The sequence below is a fragment of the Bubalus kerabau genome, chromosome 8 (assembly GCF_029407905.1).
Source record: "Bubalus kerabau isolate K-KA32 ecotype Philippines breed swamp buffalo chromosome 8, PCC_UOA_SB_1v2, whole genome shotgun sequence".
Lineage (NCBI taxonomy): Eukaryota > Metazoa > Chordata > Mammalia > Artiodactyla > Bovidae > Bubalus > Bubalus kerabau.
The window spans coordinates 75,050,138-75,074,907 of NC_073631.1; the positions used below are offsets into that span (position 1 = coordinate 75,050,138).

Consider the following 24,770-nt stretch of genomic DNA (forward strand, 5'->3'; position numbering starts at 1 on the left):
TACAGGTTTGTTTCTTTGTTTCACTAGTAAAAATAAGTCTAGAGGTAAAGTCAAGCCAGCATGTGACTTCAAGAAACCATCAGGGACATAGTTCATTCTATGTTTATGATTGATATTATTAGTACAGGTATCCTCATGGTCACTTACAGCTGTCAGAGCACCAGCTATCACATCCATATTCCAGGCAGAAGAAAGAGGAAGAAAGAAGAAAGCACAGAGGGCAAAAACTGTCTTAGAAATCTCGCATATTTATATGTCATTAACCATACCCATCCATAAGGCAGCCTGGGAAACATTTCTTTGTTATTTGCTAAACCTAGTAATATAAGAATTTCATTAGATGGTAAGAAGAGGATAATGGATATTGGTTAAGCAAACAGCAGTGTAATAAAAGATATACTCCACCAAAATGAAAGGACATATCAGGAAAAAAGAAGATATGATATTTGAGACACAGATGAGCTAACATAGTGTGGGACAATGGAAAGTCCTGTAGAGCAGGCTGAGAAAGCAGTTAGTCTAGATGGAGGCTAGAAGAGATATGTCCACAGGCATGGTATGTTTAACCAGGAATGCCTGGTTTGTTTCACCAGGTATATGAAGTTTTAAAAGTTCTGTTGGATAATGTGATAGAAAACTAAGTAAAGGAGTGGTGGTGGGGGGAGTAGCACAAGGGAGGAAATCTAATCATAACATACACATTTGGTTCCTCAGTGAATAATACATTTTTATAATAAGAAAAACATCCAATTTATTTAATAAAAAATCAGTACTGTATTCAAAGATTGGAAAGAGGGACCATAGGAATGTGTGAGATAGAAGGAGTCTAACTTATCTTCTTTTATAGTAGGACTTTTCTAGATATGTCTAAAATGATAAATTAAGAAATAATATAAGCATACTGTTTTAAAAGCAATTACCAAAAGCAACAGCTAAAAGTTTAGGGAAGGAGATACATACAAAGAAATATATTCTTCATTATAAATCTTAAATTACATAGTTTAAACTTTAAACAATGTATATGTATTACTTAGATAAAAATTTAAAATAGTTTTTTAAAGATTAAATGATTAATGGGTATTATACAGAGCAAAATCAAGTTACAAACAATATGTGTAGTAAAATTCCAATTTGGAAGGCTTGTGCAAGAAGTATATGTGCAAAAAGAGCAGCATGATACTGAAGGCACATGCTATTTGTTATATACGGGAATAGAAGTGTGCATAATAAAGTCTAGAACAACACATCCCAAATGGATAATAGATCTTACTCTACTACTGGGCTAAGGGCTAGCCTGTAGCCAATGGTAAATGGGGACTTAAAATTTTTAATGGTGCTTAAATTTTTCTAAGAATATATATTTGTATGTTAAAGTGACAGACTTTTAAAAAGAAAGTATGGGGGAATGCCTAAATCATTTCTTAAGAGCCATGCTTTCTCTATGATTCTTTGACTTTCTCCAGCCCAGGTGGTACCCAAATCATCCTGTTCCAACCCCTGTCCTTAGAGCTGAGAGCTCAGGTAATGGCTTCCCCCAAAGACATGTGAGATGTATGACTAGGGAACAAATACTAGCTATTAGAGGAGGAGGAGCCTGGTAGGCTGCAGTCCATGGCGTCACTAAGAGTCAGACATGACTGAGCGACTTCACTTTCACTTTTCACTTTCATGCATTGGAGAAGGAAATGGCAACCCACTCCAGTGTTCTTGCCTGGAGAATCCCAGAGATGGGGGAGCCTGGTGGGCTGCCATCTATGGGGTTGCACAGAGTCGGACACGAATGAAGCGACTTAGCAGCAGCAGCAACAGAGGATGAACTGTTCTCCTATGCATCCCCATCCCAATGTGTTCTACTTTAACCCTATACACAAAAAGGAAGCTCCACCAATATTTTCTCACTGGGAAGGATTGAGTCCTATTCTCCTCCCTCCCTCTCTCCCTCTTCTTTTCCCTCTCTCTTTTTCCCTCTCACCCTCTCAAAACTGTAAGCCCCCAAAAGAGCTCTCTCTCCTCCTCCAGTTACCATGCCTGTGGGGTTCCTCTAAGGGAACAAGCCCCACTCCAGCTTTTTTCTCTAGCACTGGGCTTGTCACTTAAACCCAGGTAGGAGAGAGAAGCTTCCGCCATTCCTCCATTGAGTTGTACCAGTGTGATGGTATGAATTCTCACCTGAACTGGCAAATGCACAAGTTGCATGCGTGTTAAATTTTTACATTTGAATTTGAAATCGTACACCCAATATCATAATTCAGGCTGTGTTGTTCATTCTGTGCTGTCTCCATTTGTAGCAGCAATGACCTGTGGAGTCAGTTCAGCCGTGTGTGTGTCTCACAGTCTAGTCTTTCTTGCCCACACCCATTCTCCACCACCTGAACTGGCTCCAGTGCCCTGGGGAAACTTCTGAAGCCACAACAAAATGTCCAACAGGGAAGACCTGTGTCTCGACTCTCTCAGTCTCAGTTGATGCCATGTAGATGCACTTAGCTGGGGGGCTGTTCTTGGCATTGTTGGGAAGATTCTGCTTTCACCTCTGTGACATGTCATAGTCAGTCTTTAAGTTGGTTACCAGGTTGGCCTTGGCTCTACCTGAATACGTTTCCCACTCCTGACTGGGATCCCCCAAAGCAAGCATGCTGCTTCTCTCCCTTGGCTAATCTCTAGGTGCCACTAGGAGAGAGAGGAAATTACTGGATCTGTCCTTATGATGTGGTGGGGCCAGGAGCTCTTCATATGTCTATATGCACTACATCTCTACTTCTCTGTGTTATCACCCATGTGTGCTGGCACAGCAAGAGCTGCCAGTCTTGAAAGGCCTTGTGGGAAGCAGGGCACCAGTGGATCACTCTTGGATCCCACAGATGCCCAGGTTGGGTTTGCCTTAAGCCTAGGTCCTTGCTCCCCATCCAATTTTTGGAGGATTAGGAGAGAAGGGTCAGAACACATAACCTAATTCTTTTCTTCTGTCCAAACTTTGTCTTCTTCTCTCCAGTCTTGAGCCCTTTCCTTTCATCCTCAGAGAATATCTACTACCAATCTCCTGCTCTGTCTGTCCATGCTGATGAGTAAATCCATATTGTTCCATATCAGGGAAAGGGGCTTTGTTGTTTTTTTTTAACTTAAAGTCTAAAGAATCAGGACTTCCCTGGCTGTTTGGTGTTTAAGACTCTGTGCTTCTAATTCAGGGAGTGCAGATTCAATTCCTAGCTGGGGAACTAGGATCCCAATGCCAAGTGGTGTGACAAAAAAAAAAAAAAAAAGGCTAAAGAATTAAGTGTCTTTGCCCCTGTTGTAAATTGTTCCTGGTGACAACATCCTCCAGCCAGTGATCACCAGGAACACGTGAGAAGCTGAGTAAGTTGAGTTTATTCCTTGTTGCAATGAAGACAAATATGCACACCATGGGGAACTGTGATGCATCTCAGTTACAGAGAGTTGTAAAGAACTTGTAGGATTTTGGCTTATGTTAGGTGATTTTGCACAGGGTTTAAGGAAGCAGAGTTCTGCTCTGAATTGGCTGCTGCTGGAAGCATGGGTAAGCTAATTCTATCTTAAGGTACCTCAATAAATCTTATCTGGAAAGAGGGAAAACTACAAGGCTAAAGTCATATTTGGCAATTACATTAACCAGAAGAGGAGAGGATTCGTATTTTGTGGTTTGGACAATGTTCATGCTTTGCCAGTAGTCAAGAAATGGTTGTACAGTCATCTTATTTTTGTCTTGAGCCATCATGACCAGGGGTTCCCTGGTGGCTCAGATGGTAAAGAAGCTGCCCTCAATGCAGGAGCCTTGGGTTCGATTGCTGGGTTGGAAAGATATTCTGGAGAATGGAATGGCAACCCACTCCAGTATTCTTGCCTGGAGAATTCCATGAATAGAGGAGCTTGGTGGGCTATAGTCCATGGGATCACAAAGAGTTGTACATGACAGAATGACTAATACACACACACACACTCACATCATGACCAGAGAGGCCTTGCCTTGATGTTGATATTCTGTGACATTGTTCACATTCAACAGGAGAACCCCAAGGCCTAACTGACTGGCTTCCAGGTTCCAAGGGCTGCTTTTCTTTCCCAATGGTTAGCTGCGAAGGTTTGCATCCCTACCATGTTAAGTGGGAAATGGCACATTAATTGTGGATTTGAAGGGGCCTCCCACACTAGGACTAAAGCTGATGCTGCAATTTATTCCTAATTTGGTTTCATGTGTCTGATCTCAGTTGGTCAAAACTCAGTGAGGAGGAGGCCTGTGACTAGAAGCCCCAGCACCCAACATATGGAGGAAACCTTATGAGCAAACACAAGGGCCAGTTTTTGAGAACCTAAGTGCCATACTGGGACCACAGCAGACAGCTGGAGAGCACGTGAACACTTGGCCTATGACTGGATAGCAACTGGTACTCAGCTGAGCAGGTTCACCCCTGAGAGAGTCTCTTCATTCCCAGAAAGGCAATGAAGGTATATGGTATAAATATATATCCCATATAGGCATATGGAATCATTTTTATGACTAGGGCACGTTTTATTTCTTTTGTGTCTTGGCCAGAACTACTGTGAACTATGAAAAGGACCTACATTCCCCCGTGAGCCACAGAATATTACTGTATGATTCCAATCTTTAAACCCTGAGAGCTGGGCATCACATGAAGCACTAGACCAGTTGCCACAAATTATGTTCCTCTATTTTAGGTCCTGAAGGTCTGTTAGAAAAAGTCGACAAGAAGTGGTAGATTTTATCAAAGAGTGAATACAGTGGAACTGGAAGGCTAACACGAGAGGGGTGGAGTGGTTTGTCACAGAGGAAATAAGCCATCTTCTTAGAATGAAAATCAGGGAGAAAAGTCCATGGAGCTTATTGCAAACCCAGAGTTTTAGAAAGGAATTAAAAAGACATTAGCAGGAAACATGCTTTCTTTACAAATTAGGTTTACTCAGGGACTCAAGGGAAAATCGAATCAGCTTAAGAAACAAGATTTCGTCTTTTAGTCGGAACACTGGCAGTGGGGAAAGAAAAGGAAAAAGCAAACAAAAAAGATATACTGATTAAACTCCAGGGATGAAAGCTTGCTTTGGGAAAATAGAGAAAGTTAGAGAACACAACGCTGGAATCTCAACACGGATTTGAAAGGGAAAAAAGCTATACTCTGACCCCACGGATTTGAAAGGGAAAAAAGCTATACTCTGACCTAAGTGCTTAAAAACTGCAACCAAAGGGACATTTCAGTTATCACCAGGTCAGAGGGCGTGATGGGGTCAAGGTGGTCCAACAAAGGAAGGTGGGGAGACCACAGAAGGTAAGGGAATGATGGCCTGGGGACACTAGAGCTCAGGAAACTCTCCTGGACCACCCTTTCTAAGCATCAGGTAGCAAATTAATAAGAACAATGGGGAAACTCCCTTGGATGATTGGGACACTTAGAGAAGACGCACAGGACATTTACATTCATTTGAGAGGGAAAGACCAGGAAAACCAGTGTGAAATATTTCAGGAAGTAGTAAGAGAATGTCAAGATCTAGAGGCACACACTGTCTGCACAGTGAGAAAATGTGGCTGAAATAAGGAGGGCATTAAACATAGGGAAGAAAAGATGGTCAAGTGCAGCCTGGCTGGCTAATGACAGATTGAGTACTGATCTGGGTGAGAGGCTGTGCTTATGTGGAAACCTCCTGGTGGCATTACCTGGCTTGGGAAGGGAAAGTGGCAGGATGTTTTTAAACAGTGGAGAACCCCATGAGGCCCCTATGAGGCAGAAACTGAGCCAGGTTGAAAGGAGAGAAGAAGTGGTTTTTGGCAGAAAGAAAAGTTTCTATTCATTTGTATACGTTTATTCAATATAATGAGCTCGGAGCTGATGTCATGAGAATCTTGTGAATCCTACTGACTGCACAGCATTAAGTCAACTTTGAAAACAAGAGGGCATACACACCCTGTGTGCCCAGGTTATAGGGGTTGTAGAGGGAAGCAGGCTTTGCAGAAGAAGGCTTCTCTTATTATAGAGAGAGCAAAACAGGAAAGCAGAAGTTGGGATATTCATTCAACTTCAATTAACAAGCCAAAGATTTTAATTTGGAAGCTTTTTGAACTTTAATAATGAAACATAATGCATATTCAAACCTGAGACACTGGCATACTGCAGGCATTGTATTAAGTGAACTATGTTTAGTCTGGTGGCAACCAAGTTTGTTTAATCATTGCATTGAATATAGTACAAGCTATATTGCACTGCATGGCTAGACACATAAGTAGATTTAAGATATAGAAAAGGGAATGACTTTTGGCCCAGGGTACAGTATGAACTTAGAGTTGCTTTAAGTAAAGTCCCATCCAGAGCCATGTCAGAGGGCACTAAACTGCGGCACCAGGTTTGGCAATAACTGGATCGGGGTCAGACTCTCCCCAGTCCCAGCCAAATTTAGCCTGTGTCCTGTTTTGGGTTCTGGACACCTATAGTTTTTACAATATTAAAGGTTTGAGAAACAAACAAACGAAGAATGTCCAACACTGACCATGTGTGACTCCCAAATCCTAAAATATTACTATTTGACTCTTTACAGAAAAAGTTTACTGACTTGGAAGAAAACACTTCCTTCTCTCCACATTCCCACCTCAGCCCACAAACACTGCAAGTTTCTTTGAGAAGTGCTGGGTAAAGAATTTCAACTACTACCAACACTCCTAAGAAATCAATGGCTAATGATTGCTAAGAAGTCCATAGGTTGCATCCTGTGACATAATGAGATTTGGCACTGCTTTGCCTCAAAAGGAGAAGTCAGTTATTTCCCTCCCACTGGCCTGGCTCCTGTTTTGCCTGGTGAGTTTAATGAGACCATGTGTTGGACAAGGGTCTACTCCACCAAGTCAGCTCTCTCCAGTGGCAAGTCCCTCAGTCCAGGCTTCCAGGGAGGTAAGAGTAGGGAACCACAATTTGGGTTTGGGTCCAAGCTACTTTCTTCATGCAACTCTTACCCATGATTCCCAGGGGGCTGCTGTGCCCATCAATAAAGTGATGCCAGGATTCTTAGTTGGTGACTCATGGCTGCCTTCACATGACTAGAACTTGGTCGGGTAGGCAAGCTCCATCCTCCAATGATTCTCCTCATGTGCATGAGTCCTTGAAGGTCTTGTATAAACAAAAAATTGAGGAAACTCTTTTGGGGGTCTTATCTTTTAGGGACTCACCTCTTGCTATAAATAACATGGTGGCAGTTTAGTTGCTAAGTCATGTCCAACTCTTGCAACCCCACAGACTGTAACCCACCAGGCTCCTCTATCCATGGGATTTCCCAGGCCAGAATACTGGAGTGGGTTGCCATTTCCTTCGCTAGGGTATCTTCCTGACCCAGGGATTGAACCCAGGTCTCTTGCATTACAAGTGGATTCTTTATGGGCTAAGCCACCAGGGAAGCCCCATAAAGAATATAGTGATTATATAATCAAATTTTTAGAATTAGACACACTCAGGCTTAAGCACCAGCCAGCTGAGTCATTTACTGTCTTTATCAACCTTTGGCAAATTGCTTTAACCTGTCCAGGACTCATTTTTTCATCTGCTAAATGAGGTTAATAATAGTACTATAATAGATAGCATGGCTTTGAATGCAATTTACAGAAAGCTCAACTCAAAAATGGCTAAATAATAAAATAATTTATTGTCTCACATACCTGGTAGTTCAGAGGATAGGTAGAATTGAGGGTTGGCTGATTCAGCATCACCATCAAGGACTTCCATTCTTTTTATTTTTTCTGCTCCATCATTATGTCAGCTTCTTCCTACAGCAACAGGAACACAGAGTGTTTTTTTCCCCCATTGTCACTAACTACCATCTTGAAGACTCAGTGACAGGACAGACTAAACCTAATGTGCGTACTAAAAGGGGGCAGGACTAAAAGGGGGCAGGAGTGAGCTGCAGTAGTCAACGCCCCATCCGCATCTCCTTACCCTTATTATCAAGGGTTTACATCAGGGAACACTGGCTCAACTTTCAGCTGCCAGAAGAGGCACTTCTTTACATTATACCTTTGTCTGGCTTCCAGAGTCCATATCAGGACAGAAGAGCTAGGGTGTCACACAGCCATCCATCTAGCTCCCTCAAAAGAGATATGATGGAAGCATTCTATTGCAGCACCCGCAGTTTTCCAGGCAGCTTTAACACCAGTCACTCACTCACTCTGCTGGCTGACTCAATAATGCCCCCAGTTTGGGCTGCCTTCTATCTCTGTCTCATTTATGCTTTTCATGTGCCTTCAAATCCCTGTTTCTGAGTCTGGTTTTTCTAGAAACCTATCTAAGAGGTTCAACCTCATCAACCTCAAAGGTCAACCTCAAAGTTGCTAAAAATCCACCTGATTACTTAAAAAAACGTATAACCCTGGAGAAAGAAGCATTTATCCTGCCTATCTTATATAGGATAAAATTACCTTAATAAATATTTGACAAGAAGTCTTTTTATACAAGTCTTTCAGCTGATATATGAAGGGGAAATAAATTAAATATCATTATTTGATATTTAATAATGAAATTTGATATTTAAGAATGTGAGTGAAGTGAAAGTAGTCATGCCCGACTCTTTGCGACCCCATGGACTATACAGTCCATGGAATTCTCTAGGCCAAAAGACTGGAGTCGGTAGCCTTTTCCCTTCTCCAGGGGTTCTTCCTAACCCAGGGATCTAACCCAGGTCTTCCGCATTGCAGGCAGATTCTTAACCAGCTGAGCCACAAGGAAAAAGTTTTTTATATTAAATGGATATTTAATTAGATTAAATATCATTATTTGCAACTACTAAAGAACTACTGAATCTAGGCAATGATATCAATGACTTCTACTCTCAAAACAGAGACACAACTGGATATCCTGATGTACCTTCTATTGGGAGCACACACCACCACCTGTGGCATAGTCTCATCCCCCAAATTCAGTGCTGAATCTGATCAAACCTCTAGGTCTATTACCACTTCATAGGAAATGCAAGGAATAAGGAACTTATTAAACCCCACTTCAGAGAAGCAATCAGCTAAATCCAAACTGAGAACTCTACAGGATAAACCAAGTTCTTCCACCAAAAAAAAAAAAAAATAATAAAGAAAAAGAAACGTAATTGCAAGGAAAAAAAGAATAAAGGAGACTCAATAGAGTTGAGATATATTCACCAACTAGAACAGTGGCAGTTTTTTATTATCTATTATGTCAAGGGAAATAAAGGGAGGAGAGAAGAAATAAAGAGAGGAGAATAGAGAGAGAGAGATGAGATCTTTGCCCTCTTTTTAAATAACTTGTCCTTTAGAGAAAAGACTTTATTCAATGAGATTTACCTACTAATTAACTAGTTGTTACAGCAGAACAGTTTCTTCTCATCAGAGAGGGAAAAGAGATGAGAAGTGGAGTTGGAACAGGCTTTGACAATGAGAATGCAAACTTAAACAGTGTTTGGTACTCTATTTTTAAAGTATATTTAAATCTAACCTAGAAACCCTGGAGTTTATAATATCTTACAGGGAAAGGAGGCATTTCTAAGTCATTTACTATTAAAACTTTCTTGTCTTTGCCTTCTCCTCTGCTCTTTTTTTCTTATTTCCGTCTTCAAAGAAGAGACAATTTCTCCCTTTTCCTGTGAGCTAAGCATCCATTCATCTTTGAGGAAACAGCACCTGTGCCCCAGCAAATCTCATGGAGCTGAGACGCAGGGGCCTCTTCTGACATCAGAGAGAGCATGAATGTAAAAAGTTACTGTATGCTTATTTGAGGGGAGACTTTTCTGAGTTGCTGGATTGCTTTTGAAGGTGAGAAAGGAGACGACATTAGTTAGCATAAATACCTGCTTCAGCAGTTCCCCCATTTATCCCACCTGAGCAGGTGCACAGTCCTTAATCATAACTGTCAAGAAAGGAAACCTTGCAATTTACATCATTAAAAAAAGAGAAAGATGAAATGGAGAGAAGGGATGAAGAATAGGAAGAGAGAGTATGAGAAACAGACATATATACTGAAAGACAAGGAGTAGGGGAGAAAGTGGTGTCAGGGACAGAGAAAAGGAAAAGAATGAATACATGGTTTCACATTTTTTTTCTGAGCTTTATGTGAATAACAGATAACTCAATGACTAAAGAAAGATGGTTTTAAAAAGAATCTTACAGATAAGGTGGGAAATAAAGTCCTCCTAGAATGCACAAAAAAATAAAGGAAAGAACGCAATTCAAAATTATGAGTTATTCACATTCATCCCTCCTCACCTCCCGAGGGAGTTGGATATTTTAGAGGACTCTATCTTTTTAGGACTCTACTTTTTTGTGTTTTTGACTGAGCACATACAGGGATATACGGGGAGGAGGGGATAAGTTGCTTTACTAACAAATGATTTAGGGGGATAGGAAGATCCCCCTGCACAGGAATGTGTGGAGAAAACATGGAAGAGGAAGCAGGAAGAAAAAGTAGAAACACACACACATATTACACATACACATATATACATATGCAGAGAGAGAGAAAGAAACTAAACCTCAAGGCAGACCTGAGTGAGAGTACGGCAGGTGCTTTGGGTTTACAGGAGTGAAGTGCAAAAGCCCAAAAGGAGGTACCATTACCTCCAGCTTAACCTCCAATTAGAAAAATGTGCCAAAAGTTTTTCTTGTCTCATGATGCACAGGCTAGAACATATTTTATTAGGGAGCTGTCCAGTGAGAAATCTGATCTCTTAGTGAGAAAGTAATTGCAATTCTCTGCTATGTTCACCCAACCCTTGAGGCAGTTGAACAACCACTGGTTGGACTGTCACGAGTTGTAAGCTTATCTCATGAATTATCAACATCAAAATCATAGAATCCCAATTTAGCCAATGCGTCATCAGTGGGTTAGGCAGCTGCCATTATGCATTCAGCTTCATTCTAGACTCACTTCCTGTAGTTTGATAGAGATGGCTTTCTCCTTGACTCACTGAACACGTGAGCAATTAGAACTCTGCTAACCATCTGATACTACCAGACATCTTCATTAAAAAAAAAAAACAACAACGTACAGAAAAGCAACTGTTTGTATCATTTGGTAGAAAGACATTACATCATTTAGCCCAGGTGTTATTTCCATGACTGTCAGAAGAAGGCTGAGTGCTGAGGAATTGATGACTTCGAACTGTGGTGCTGGAGAAGACTCTTGAGAGTCCCTGGGACTGCAAGGAGATCAAACCAGTCAATCCTAAAGGAAATCAACCCTGAATATTCATTGGAAGGACTGTGGCTGAAGCTAAATCTCCAATACTTCAGCTATCTGATGCAAAGAGCCAATGAATTGGAAAAGACCCTGATGATGGCAAAAGATTGAAGGCAAAAGAGAACTGGGCAGCAGAGGAAGAGATGGTTAGACAGCATCACCAACTCAATAGACATGAATCTGAGCAAACTCTGGGAGATAGAGGAGGATAGAGGAGATGCATACTGCAGTCCATGGGGTCTCAAAGAATAGGATGCGACTTAGCGACTGAACAACAGGAGAACTAAGCTTTACCGTAGCCCAACTGCTTGATTCAACATGCCAAAACTTCACCTGATGTCTGGCATGCCCACTAAAATGTCCTTAATACTCCTCGTTTTCATAGTTTAAGTATGAAATTGAAAGGAATGATGGTATTTTTAAAGTCTTTATGACTGACTGATGCCTATATCAAATAATCTGCTTGGAAATATAATCACAAATGTTTCTTCCACCATTAAGAAGGAATCAAAGAAAGCAAGAACAGCAAACATAACAAATCACTACCAAAGTAAAAAATACAATCCAATAGGAAATTCTCTCCAGAGGGTGGGGAGTTGAACACTATGTATGTATTTGTTCTACTTGTGTATGATCTACTTCCAAAAACTAGGAGTTTGTAAGAATCATATATACAAAAATATTGTGTAGAAAAGGAGACAAATTAATATATTAAATATATAAGCTATTGTTAAACAACTGTTAAGCATTAAATATAGTACTAGCAGAAAAGGCAAAAAGAGAATAAGATGCCTTACAAATGACTCATTTCCTAGTACCAAAAGAGCACTAAATAGGTATATGGATAAATCTTTACAGAAATAAGTTCTTTAGGAGAGGAGAACATTTTCCTTGTACACTATAAAATTCTAAAAGATATTTGCTACAGACATCCTCAGCCAAAGGCCAAAAGATAACACAATGTCTTCAATATTCTTCTTATTGGGTATCTGGGAGACTTTTTCTTCAAGAATAGTCACTATTACTTGGGCATAAAGCAAATTACTCAAATATTTACAACCTCCAAACTTCAATTCAGGGAATTATGTCAAGCATCCTTTTTGCAACAACATGAAATGCTCACAAGTTTCTAATAAGTGTTGATTTCTGTCCCACCACCAAATTTTTCCTACCTCTTCATAGAAATCTCAGTAAGTAGCGACAAAACTCACAAATTCGGGGTTGTGGGGGACAGTGTGGTAAGAGACGCGGAAGCAACACCAGGAATCTAGCTATTGCAAATACTATAATTCATCCTTATAAAGTAAAAAAATGAGCTAAACTTACTTAAAGGAGCTTCCTAAAATCCTAGAAAATCAGTATTTGCCAAACAGTCAAATCAAGGTATTAGAACTGATTTTCTGGACGGTTGAGTGGGGGAATAATTGTTCATTATCTTTTGTCATGGAGGTTCATTTGAGAGAGCACAAACACTTTTCATCTTTATCACTTCTCAATTCAGACACTGTTTAATTGGGTTAATAGACACATTTAGGGTTTTGATAGTCTTTTAATTCACCTGCACAAACAGGGACAGTTGGAATTCAATTTTGGAAAGGATGATATGGCCATTTAAAAAAAGCTTTCCTTTTATTCTCCCTGAACACATTTTGACATCTTATTAACATTTTCCAAATTGAATGAATCTGTCTGTTTGTGTTAGCAGATAACTTAAGAACAGGGGAGAGGCCAGCAGTTATTAGCAATTTATTGTCCTTGCTGATAAATTAGAACCTGGGCTGCCCAGAACATTAAGTTATAAGGGCAACAGAGACATCTCAAGAGTCAGTGATGCAGACTGAATGATGTCACAGTGCACTCTGCTTCCGCCCAGGCATTCAGCTAGTTGTGGACTTTCCTTTCACTCCTTTAACTCTGAGGAAGTTTACAGTCACATGCATTTTTCCCAGATAACTCTGAAAATCCACCATGTATTGAAATGGCTGCAGTCTTAAGTTTGGAGAAGGCAATGGCACCCCACTCCAGTACTCTTGCCTGGAAAATCCCATGGACGGAGCAGCCTGGTAGGCTGCAGTCCATGGGGTCGCTAAGAGTCAGGCAGGACTGAGCGACTTCACTTTCACTTTTCGCTTTCATACATTGGAGAAGGAAATGGCAACCCACTCCAGTGTTCTTGCTTGGAGAATCCCAGGGACGGGGGAGCCTAGTGGGCTTCTGTCTATGGGGTTGCACAAAGTCGGACACGACTGAAGCGACTTAGCAGCAGCAGCAGCAGTCTTAAGTTATCCAAACTAAGGAAGGAAAAATAGCTACAAAAACAAACAAAGTAAAGAAACAAGAGCGGAACCACTCTCTTATGTCCATAAAATTAATTCATATGTACCAGAGAAGAACTTGTCACAAACATACAGGAAAATCCTGGACATTGCTTTATTAGTAAGAGCCTTACCATGACTCCTCTGTCTCCAGCTTCATCTTTACCTGCCCTAGTTCCCACTGGTCACTGTGCTCCAAGCACACTGGCCTTCTTCTGCTCCTACAATATTCCAACCACACCTCCTACCCATGGCCTTTGCACTCACTATTCCCATGCATGGAAGGGTACCCCTGCAGATCTCCACTTGGGGGCTCTTTCTCAAATGGGTCACTGATCCCTCCTCTCAGATAGGCAGGTTTGGTTCCTTTTGAGGGGTATGAGGAACGGATCTGCTCCAGGTCTCTCTTTGGCACGAATGACTTTTTTTTTCCCTTGTGTCTTCACATGATTTTCCCTCTGTGTGTCAGTCTGAAAAGTTCCCCTTTTTATAAGAACACTAGTCGGAGAAGGCAATGGCACCCCACTCCAGTACTCTTGCATGGAAAATCCCATGGACGGAAGAGCCTGGTGAGCTGCAGTCCATGGGGTCACTAAGAGTCAGACACAACTGAGCGACTTCACTTTCACTTTTCACTTTCATGCATTGCAGAAGGAAATGGCAACCCACTCCAGTGCTCTTGCCTGGAGAATCCCAGGGACGGGGGAGCCTGGTGGGCTGCCGTCTATGGGGTTGCACAGAGTCAGACACGACTGAAGCGACTTAGCAGCTTAGCAGCAGTCATAGTAGGTTAGCACCTAACCTCATGACCTTAAGCTTATTACCTCTGTAAAGACTCTATTTCCAAATAAATCCATATTCTGAGGTCCCAAGAATTAGGACTTCATCATAAGATTTTTGAGGAAACACAGTTCATCCCATATCAGAGCTTAAGTATCTTAAGGTCAAGAATGCATTCTACTTATTGTTATATTATCCATGCTTAGCATAATCCAGGACTTAAAGTTTATTGAATTAATTAACAAGGCTATTCCCCTAGGGCTAACGTCTGTTAATTTAAGAATTGTTCTTTTGATCTCAACTGTGTGTTTTTTTTGAATATTGAGAAAAATTATACTCCTGATAAAAGTTTAAAATTTTCTGAATGTGAAATATACATAAAATCTTGCTATAAGAGACAGTGATTATTCTTGCAAAGCTGGGACAGGTTAGTTATAAAGACCTAGAACAAAACTTGAAATTCACAGAAGTTTAATAAGGATCTTAATTAAAATACCTGATATCCTCAAAGAATCTCATATATTATCATATCATGTCCTCAAATCTTTCATTCATTCATTCATTCATTCATTATCAAGTGCCTATTATTGCCTGGGTATGGCATTAAACACTGTGGGTATATTCCTGAACAAAACTTTATTCCTACCCCCAAGGAGATTAAGTCACAGAAGAAGGCAAACCAGTCAAGAAACCACCGTGTGCATAGACAACATCAGGCCTGGCCATCAGTATCCTATAAAGTATCTTAGTCAGTATTGTAAAATGATATATTTTGATATGCCTGCCATATCAGTGAGCAAGAAATGTCATAGAAATCTGTGATTCAGTTCAGTTCAGTTGCTCAGTCATGTCCAACTCTTTGAGACCCCATGAACCACCGTGCACCAGGCCTCCCTGTCCATCACCAACTCCCGGAGTTCACTCAGACTCACGTCCATTGAGTCAGTGATGCAATCCAACCATCTCATCCTCAGTTATCCCCTTCTCCTCCTTCCCTCATCTTTCCCAGCATCAGGATCTTTTCAAATGAGTCCGCTTTTTGCATCACGTGGCCAAAGTATTGGAGTTTCAGCTTCAACATCAGTCCTTACAATGAACACTCAGGAGATCTCCCTTAGGATGGGCTGGTTGGATGTCCTTGCAGTCCAAGGGACTCTCAAGAGTTTTCTCCAACCCCACAGTTCAAAACCATCAATTCTTTGGTGCTCAGCTTTCTTTATAGTCCAACTCTCACATCCATACATGACTACTGGAAAAACCATAGCCTTGACTAGACGGACCTTTGTTGACTAAGTAATGTCTCTGCTTTTTAATATGCTGTCCAGGTTGGTCATAACTTTCCTTTCAAGGAGTGAACGTCTTTTAATTTCACGACTGCAATCACCATCTGCAGTGATTTTGGAGCCCAAGAAAATAAAATCAGCCACTGTTTCCACTGTTTCCCCATCTATTTCCCATGAAGTGATGGGACCAGATGCCATGACCTTAGTTTTCTGAGTGTTGAGTTTTAAGCCAACTTTTTCACTCTCCTCTTTCATTTTCATCAAGAGGCTCTTTAGTTCTTCTTCACTTTCTGTCATAAGGGTGGTGTCATCTGCATATCTGAGGTTATTGATATTTCTCCCAGCAATCTTGATTCCAGCTTGTGTTCCTTCCAGTCCAGCATTTCTCATGATGTACTCTGCATAGAAGTTAAATAAGCAGAATGACAATATACAGCCTTGACTTACTCCTTTTCCTATTTGGAACCAGTCTGTTGTTCCGTGTCCAGTTCTAACTGTTGCTTCCTGACCTGCATACAGATTTCTCAAGAGGCAGGTCAGATGATCTGGTATTCCCATCTCTTTCAGAATTTTCCATAGTTTATTGTGATCCACACAGTCAAAGGCTTTGACGTAGTCAATAAAGCAGAAATAGATGTTTTTCTGGAATTCTCTTGCTTTTTTGATGATCCAGTGGATGTTGGCAATTTGATCTCCAGTTCCTCTGCCTTTTCTAAAACCAGCTTGAACATCAGGAAGTTCATGGTTCATGTATTGCTGAAGCCTGGCTTGGAGAATTTTGAGCATTACTTTGCTAATGTGTGAGATGAGTGCAATTGTGTGGTAGTTTGAGCATTCTTTGGCATTGCCTTTCTTTGGGATTGAAATGAAAACTGACTTTTCCAGTCCTATGGCCACTGCTGAGTTTTCCACATTTGCTGACATATTTAGTGCAGCACTTTCACAGCATCATCTTTCAGGATTTGAATAGCTCAACTGGAATTCTACCACCTCCACTAGCTTTGTTTGTAGTGATGCTTTCTAAGGCCCACTTGACTTCACATTCCAGGATGTCTGGCTCTAGGTAAGTGATCACACCATCGTGATTATCTGGGTCATGAAGATCTTTTTTGTACAGTTCTTCTGTGTATTCTTGCCATCTCTTCTTAATATCTTCTGCTTCTGTTAGGTCCATACCATTCCCGTTCTTTATTGAGCCCATCTTTGAGTGAAATGTTCCCTTGATATCTCTAATTTTCATGAAGAGATCTCTAGTCTTTCCCATTCTATTGTTTTCCTCTATTTCTTTGCATTGATCCCTGAGGAAGGCTTTCTTATCTCTCCTTGCTCTTCTTTGGAACTCTGCATTCAAATGGGTATAACTTTCCTTTTTTCCTTTGCTTTTCGCTTCTCTTCTTTTCACAGCTATTTGTAAGGCCTCCTCAGATAGCCATTTTGCTTTTTGCATTCCTTTCTCTTGAGGATGGTCTTGATCCCTGTCTCCTGTACAATGTCACGAACCTCCATCCATAGTTCATTAGGCACTCTATCAGATCTAGTCCCTTAAATCTAGTTCTCACTTCCACTGTATAATCATAAGGGATTTGATTTAGGTCATACCTGAATGATCTAGTGGTTTTCCCCCACGTGATTCCAGTCCTGCAAATGTGAATTTCTGAGCCACGTCCAGAAGTGGTGCCACTTCCTACAGGAGGAATTTCTGAATTTAAGGATGTCACACTAGTCAGGGAGTATAGCCCTCCCTCTGGTGGTGAGCTGAGCACTAAGGGAGGGAATTCAAGAAAGCGAAGAATATATTTGTAAAAATGCAGGATGCTGGTCCCAAATAACTGAGATGTATATGAAAGGAATGACTTCAATAATCCCAGACTTTGCATCTCCCATACATAGAAGAATGCTAAATTCCTTAACTTGTTATCTGGTTTGCCTTACTTAACAATAATCTTTGATGTTCAGACTGCCTGTCCCTTTTGTTGTAAATTTGCATCTAGCCTTCCTCCCTTTCCCCACACCTCTCAGGGCTACCTGAGATGCTTTCTCTGGACTTAGAGTCCTAAAATGTTCCCACCAGATAAAACACTCTTTCCTTTCATGCTGTGACTAATTTTAAGTTGACAGTTTCCTATAAAGAGAGATTTAAGACCCTTACATTATATGCTCTCTTGATGACAATCACAGAGTTTCTGTATCATCCATCCTTTCTACAAATAAGTAAACCATCTAGGCATGACATAGTGGTTCCCTAAACACAACTTGTATATGATGTTACAGGAGTAAGACTCAGCTCTCAACTCTGTGACTTCAATTCCCTCCACACTACATGACTGGGCCAATTAGAAGTGGAAGAAATAGCCTTCCCCAGCTTCCAACATCAGTGCCAACCTTGTTACTGAGAACTAATGCCAGCAGTTCCATGTGAAAAAAAAGTCTCACTTTTCTAGAACAGAAATTCCTCTCAGAAGCAATGGAACACTATGATACAACAACTTTTCTGTAAGTCTTTATCCAGCAACACATATAGAACACCACTTAGAAGTTGGATGTAAGCTTTCTTTAAAAGCTGTCATGGAAGTCTAAAAGTCAATGAACATTTTCACAGGACTTTTTCACAAGACTTCATGCATTGTATGGTTGCACAGAATCCCCTCAAAACCAAACCTTATGCAAAACTTATAAACTATAACTTGACCCATCTTAGAAGGTTTAAGAGAAAGTCTGCTGTGAGAAAAGGGTAATTGCAGAATAACTTTTATTTATTCTGAGTTCACTTTTTAATTGGAGGGAATGAAGAGCCCTTAGCTCTCCCTTCCTCTCCAGTCACCTTCTCTTATATACCAGAAATGCCTCCATAACTCCCTCTCTTCAAAACTCTCATTAAAAAAAGAAGAAGAAAAAAAAACAACAGAAAACTACTATCTACAGTTCACAGATATGAAGGACATCAAAAGATGAAAAGTTAAAGGCATGGTTTTCAAATCCACAAATATTTGAAAGAGTACCCAATATGCTGACTGGGCTAGCTGATCCTCTGGGGTTGTCAAAAGGAGAAAAAAAAACAAAACAAAACCCTGGAGCCTGCCTTCGGTTTCTGTCATCTAGTAGGAGGTGAATGTGCACAAATAAGCATAGTGCATGACAGAGATGTGCAAAACCCAGCTTTTTACACTTAGCCTAAAGAAATTCCAAGTCTTTTCAATAACTCTTCAGTTAAGCAGTTGAGAAAACTGCTTATCACCAAATGATAAAAACAACAAAATTTATGTTTGTTTCAATTAATACAAGGAATTGTGGTGCTGGAGAAGGCTCTTGAGAGTCCCTTGAAAAGCAAGGAGATCAAACCAGTCAAATGAAAACCAACCCTGATTATTCACTGGAAGGACTGATGATGAAGGTGAAGCTCCAATACTGTGGCCACCTGATGTGAAGAGTCCACTCATTGGAAAAGACCCTGATGCTAGGAAAGATTGAGGGCAAGAGAAGGGGGAGACAGAGGATGAGATGGTTGGATGGCATCACCGACTCAAAGGACATGGGTTTGAGCAAACTCCGGGAGACAGTGAAGGACAGGGAAGCCTGGTGTGCTGCAGTCTATGGGGTCACAGAGAGTCAAACACGACTTAGCAACTGAACAACAACAAATACAAGGAATTTTACTAACATACACTTCAAATAAGGGAATTGTCCACCAACATTGTGAGGCATAACCATAATCACTAGCTCCTCCTGACAATTATTCATTTAAACACCCATAGCTAAGGTAGCATGCAATGATAGGCTGTGAATACCACTGTGTGTAATCCTGCAATCAGAGACAATGAAGGGGACCCATTGAAAACTTAAAACAATAGAAGCCTCTTATCTTCTGGCAACAAAAGGATGAAACCTGGGAAGAGGCAAGTGGGGATGAGGAGGGAAATGAAAAGTTACTAGTAGAACTGATGGTTGTCTGACACAAAGTTACATTGATGTAACCATACTGTGGAAAATACCTGGTTTAAAAACTAAATGTAACTAGTGATGCCTCTGTATCTGAAATGGAATGTACTATAGGTATGAACCAGAAATCAGGACTGCTGCTAAGTCACTTCAGTCGTGTCCAACTCTGTGCGACCCCATAGACGGCAGCCCACCAGGCTCCCCTGTCCCTGGGATTCTCCAGGCAAGAACACTGGAGTGGGTTGCCATTCCTTCTCCAATGCATGAAAGTGAAAAGTGAAAGTGAAGTCATTCAGTCCTGTCTGACCCTCAGTGACCCCATCGACTGCAGCCTACCAGGCTTGTCCACCCATGGGATTTTCCAGGCAAGAGTACTGGAGTGGGGTGCCATTGCCTTCTTTGAACCAGAAATCAGGACTAGGAGATCTGATAAAAAGGTTCAGAACTATTTTGGCCAATTAAACTTTTTCAGTTGCTGAACCAATACTATATCAAAAGCAGACACTCTACTAGGCACTGGGTGTATTGTGGGAGGTGCTGCAGTTAAATATTACTGCATTACAAACTACCCGGAAGTCAGCAGCTTAAAAGAACGTTTTGTTCCGTTTTACCAGCAAGGTTGACTGAGCTCAGCGAGCCTCCTTGTGTGGGGTCTTTCATGTAGTTGTAGTCAGAGAGCAGCTGAGGCTGGACATTGAAGGTGGGGGCTCATCTGAGGTGGTGAACTGAGTGCATTCACTGTCTCTCCACGTGGTCAGGGCTTCCTCACACCATGGCGTTCCAAAGGATTTGGACTTCTCATATGGCAGCTCCCCTCTGTTAATGAGAGAAGAAGCCAAGTAAGTATTTATGGACATTTTAAAATCTACCACAGGAAGCATCTCTGAGGAGGACATTTTATACTGCAATCTTAACCATGAGAAGTACCAAGAATGAAAATAACAGTAAAGAGCAGGTTAAGTGGAAAGTCTATTCATGTTTCCAAGCTTATTTCTGGTCTGTACATGGCACAGATACTGTGCATCACGCACATTTTTTGTGCCCATTACCCCAGTGAGGGACGCCTAGATCACCTATCATTTTATAGAGTGATATCTAATCAGAAATAGCACTGCTGAGTCATAGAGGATACATGTACATAACTTGGCTCATTTCTGCCAGATTGCATTCCTGAATAACTCCTCCTGATTTGCACAACCACCGGCAGTGTACAAGAATTCCTACAGCTCCACCTTCCTACAGATGTTTAACACTATCTAACTTTCTAGTTATGTATTGCCAGTCTGATACAAGTAAACCAGTACTTCATTGTGTTTTCATTTGCATTTACCTAAACACTAGAAAGTTTGAATATCTCCTTGTAAGCATTTCAGACATTTGTCATTCATCTTCTATGACCTACAAATTTACAACATTTGCCCATTTTTCCATTGAGGTTGCTGTACTTTCTTATTGATTTGTAAAACTGTTTAATTATTCATTTCTCATCAGTTTTATACATTGAAAATGTATAAAGAGCAGGTTAAACAGAAAGCCTATTCATGTTTCCAAACTGATTCTCCAAATCTGTCCTTTACTAACATTGTCCATACTCTCCTCCTTAGAACAGAAATCTCTAATTTTTTACTATAATAAACCTTAGGGCTTTTTGCTTTATAAATTATCTTCTGTATATTTAAGAAGTCCTTATCCTATCCCTAGGTTATAAAAATGTAATCTATATTATCCTCACAGTTTTATCTTTATATGCAATTAGAGAAATATGGAGTTCAAACATACAGTATTAGTGGAGATCATTTTATTTTTCTCTGTATAGTAAGCCAGGTTTCCTCACATGATTTATTAAATAATCCATCCTTTTCCTATTGATTTTTGTCCATAATTCTCTTTTATTATTTTATACTCTCCTGTCTATAGTTACTTCTCCTTGTACATTCTGCATCTCAACTTTGCTTTCTGTTTTCTTTGATCAAAGTTGCCGTATCCATTCACTCACTAATTCTTTCAAAGAAAGAGCTCAAAATCAATATGTACAACACTCAAGAGTTGCACCTCAAAACAAAAAGAGATGCACTTGGAAACTAACAAGCCAACTCACAAGAACATGAATCAAGGGCTTGATTGCTAACAATACAGTGCTGTATCCAGAGTCCATGAGTTCCCCAGCATATTTGTGATTTCCTGTGTTGGAAATTTATTTTCAATGTTCCCTTACTTTCACTGTTCAGAACAAGTCATACTGAGCCCCTGAATAAAGGCCATTTGTAAACATTAAATTTCCATCTCTCTTCTTGGCTGGTCACAGTAGAACATTGTAAAGAGCTTGTCTCCTGAAATCTGCACATTTTTTGAGTTACCACTTAACCATATTTACACAATGTAAATAAACAGTTGACCACTCTGTTCTTCTTCTACCCTTTGATTACAACAATTTAATGTCACTCAAAGGTGAGGGTAATTATTCTTGGTTCAGTGTTTACACCCTGCTTTGGGCCGCATTAAACAGCTAGTTATTTCTCTGAGGGAAAAAAAAAAATGTTGCTCTGTTTTCCATCTTATGTGATGCTTTAGAATAGAACACACTGATTTCACAGTGTTTTGGACAAAGTGTACAGTTTTCTGACAACTGTTTATCAAGCACATTAATCATGCCTACCCAAGGGGGAATTTCAGATCAAGATTGAGCTAATTTACGTTAAGTTCCTCCTCCAAGCCACTGCTTTCCAAAGCACTTTCACAATCAAGAATCAGTATATTGACAGGATTGTTTGATGATCAACTTAGTGAAGGTAATTAGCTGAAATCAGTCCAAGTAGGTGAGTCTCATTTATATGTGTTGGTCCCAGTGCCTTTAAATACACATTATCACAGGTAAAATAGGACAAATCTGAGTAAGATCAATACATTGTAGCAAAGTCAATATTTGGTTGTATTGTACAAATTACTACCAATGGAGAAAACTGGATATACAAAGTCTCTCTGTATTATTTTTTATTTTACAATTGCATATGGATCATCTAGGTAAAAGTTTTAACTTAATAAAACCCACATTACCTACATGGTTATTAATATAACATTCATCATGTAATGCTTGCTAATACACAGAGATTGGACAGTCCTTCACTTTATGAGCCAGAGTCTATGAAGCTCTGGATGTCTCCATGTTTAGAAAGGGTTATCCCCCCTCCAGATACCTAGTACTGTCTGAAGCCCCATTCCTTAATTGGCAGCCTCCTGATGACAAATATATTCCTGGGCATAAACTTAATTAGACAGTATAAGCATTGTCTCAAGATTCAGTTTTCTAGGGTATCAATTTTGCTTTTTCCATTGCTTCTGTTGCCACTTTAAATTCTACAAATGGCACTGCATCCTTCAGTTTTTTTCTAAGCTCTCAAGTCACCCTTTGTGTTTGTATCTCCAGTTTTGTCAACCTTTTTTAAAGTCTTTTATTTAATTACTTAAGTAAATTATTTATTTAGTTGACTTCTTATTTAATCACCTTACTTCATTGCCTATGAGATGATTCCTAGTTTCTCCCTCTAATTTCATTCATTTTCATGTTTAATAGCATGAGGCTTCTTCAAAACTATGTTGTCATCTACCTTTTTGCAAATGCCTAGCATATATTTATGTTTGCCCTCTTTTAATTAATACTTGCTCAAAAGAAGGTCTATAATTAACACCTGCCTCTCCGAAATGGCATTGGTTGACTGTATAGTTTTCTTCTCTTAATTCTGGGCAACCATCCAGTCCCTTTGGTCTTTAAGTTGGAGGGCTAGAGAGGGTTTGTTTGCTTGATCAATTCAGTGCACAAAGTAGAATGGACAGAGAGCTAAGACTCTGGACAGTCGAGGTTACTTATTTTTCCCTCTGTTTTTGTTGAACCGTTGTCCAGGATCAGCTCCTGCAAATTTGGAGTGGAGTACCCTGTCATTAGCAAAGGAGCAAAGAGGGGACTGCAGTCTGTCTCAAGATGTCTTCCCCAGTTTGGATTACCAGATCATATTCCTGAGAATTCATTATAGAATAACCCTACAGGCTATGAGTATAATGTTTTGCAAAGTCATATGTGCCTTCTAAGTATGATAACCTTTGCTGATACTTGCCAGCATCTGTGAAAATGAGTAGATTTAGCACTTTATCTCCGATCAAGGACTAGCAAAGTGAAGACAAGATTCGTAGAGAAACAAACAAGATCTGCTTGACCAAGCCAATTCTTTGCCACATGCTGTTTCCTCTTCCTAAATGCTTGTCCTAGTTTTTCTTTTTGCTAACCCCCACTGGGCCTTTGGTGATCAGCTTAACTGCCTTTGTCTCAGAGAGGCAGTCACCAGTCATTCCTTGAAATATAAGTTTCTCTTCACTATACTCTATCGAAGTCTGTTCTTCTTGGAATGTATCACAGTTTGTAACTATATATTTATTTGGGTATTTTCTACCATCAGTCTGTCCTAATAGCCTGTAAGTTCTATGAAAGTACAGATCTGTCTAATGCCTGTCACAGTGCTAAGTGCTCAGTAAATATTTATGGAATTAATTAACAGACAAGCTAAGAAATGAGATTGCGTTGTGTTTGAGTTCTTCTGCAATTGTCTGTTTCTGAGCCCCAAGGAAAACAGATTCTAAGTGCTGTGCAGATGTTGATTATTATTATTACTACTTTATCTGAACTTTTGGAACAAAACCTCCTTTAAAGTTAGGAGCTGTCTATATTTGATAATGTGTTTTGATCCAAATATATAAACTTTGTAGATGAAAAACTGTATAGTGAATTACAAACAGCATGGAAGTTATACTAAGAAATTTAGATGCAGATTGATTGAATGTGATTGGGCAACGTAAATAACTCAGCTTCAGTTTGTACAACTGCATGGAATATGGACTGCTTGAATCTTTGTTATAAAGTGAAATAAATACTAAATGCTATCACTGGAATAACAAACTGGTTTCATATGTCCAATTCAGACCAACTGATAGTGGTTTCCTAGTGTGTACACTGAAAAGGATCGCGAGGTCTTCTTTAGGTTCAGTAAAAAAAGTGCTATGAATAGCAATGTCTGCCAAGGACACATTAAAGAAACTGGTAGGAACTATGCCCTGTATTTACCAACTGTGAACTTGCAAATGACAGACAATGATTATTAGCTTCCTTCATTCTTTGCTGCTATAAATTCTAAATAAACCTTAAATAAAGATTACCATAAAATACCTCAAACCCTAAAGTTAAAAAATAATGGCTATTGACGGCT

General features: G+C 40.1%; 1 long non-coding RNA gene across 6 annotated transcripts in view; it reads right to left on the reverse strand.

The window, feature by feature from the left end:
* Positions 1-24,770, reverse strand: part of LOC129659351 (uncharacterized) — a 94,589-nt gene that overhangs the window by 12,783 nt on the left and 57,036 nt on the right. For 5 of the 6 annotated variants that reach the window (XR_008718021.1, XR_008718020.1, XR_008718019.1 and 2 more), the window contains exons 3-5: positions 20,130-20,334; positions 7,664-7,771; positions 6,968-7,121 (exon numbers count right to left, since the gene is read on the reverse strand). This is a non-coding gene — a long non-coding RNA (uncharacterized LOC129659351). The remainder of the gene's footprint in view (positions 1-6,967; positions 7,122-7,663; positions 7,772-20,129; positions 20,335-24,770) is intronic. The other variant, XR_008718022.1, reaches the window with a different exon arrangement.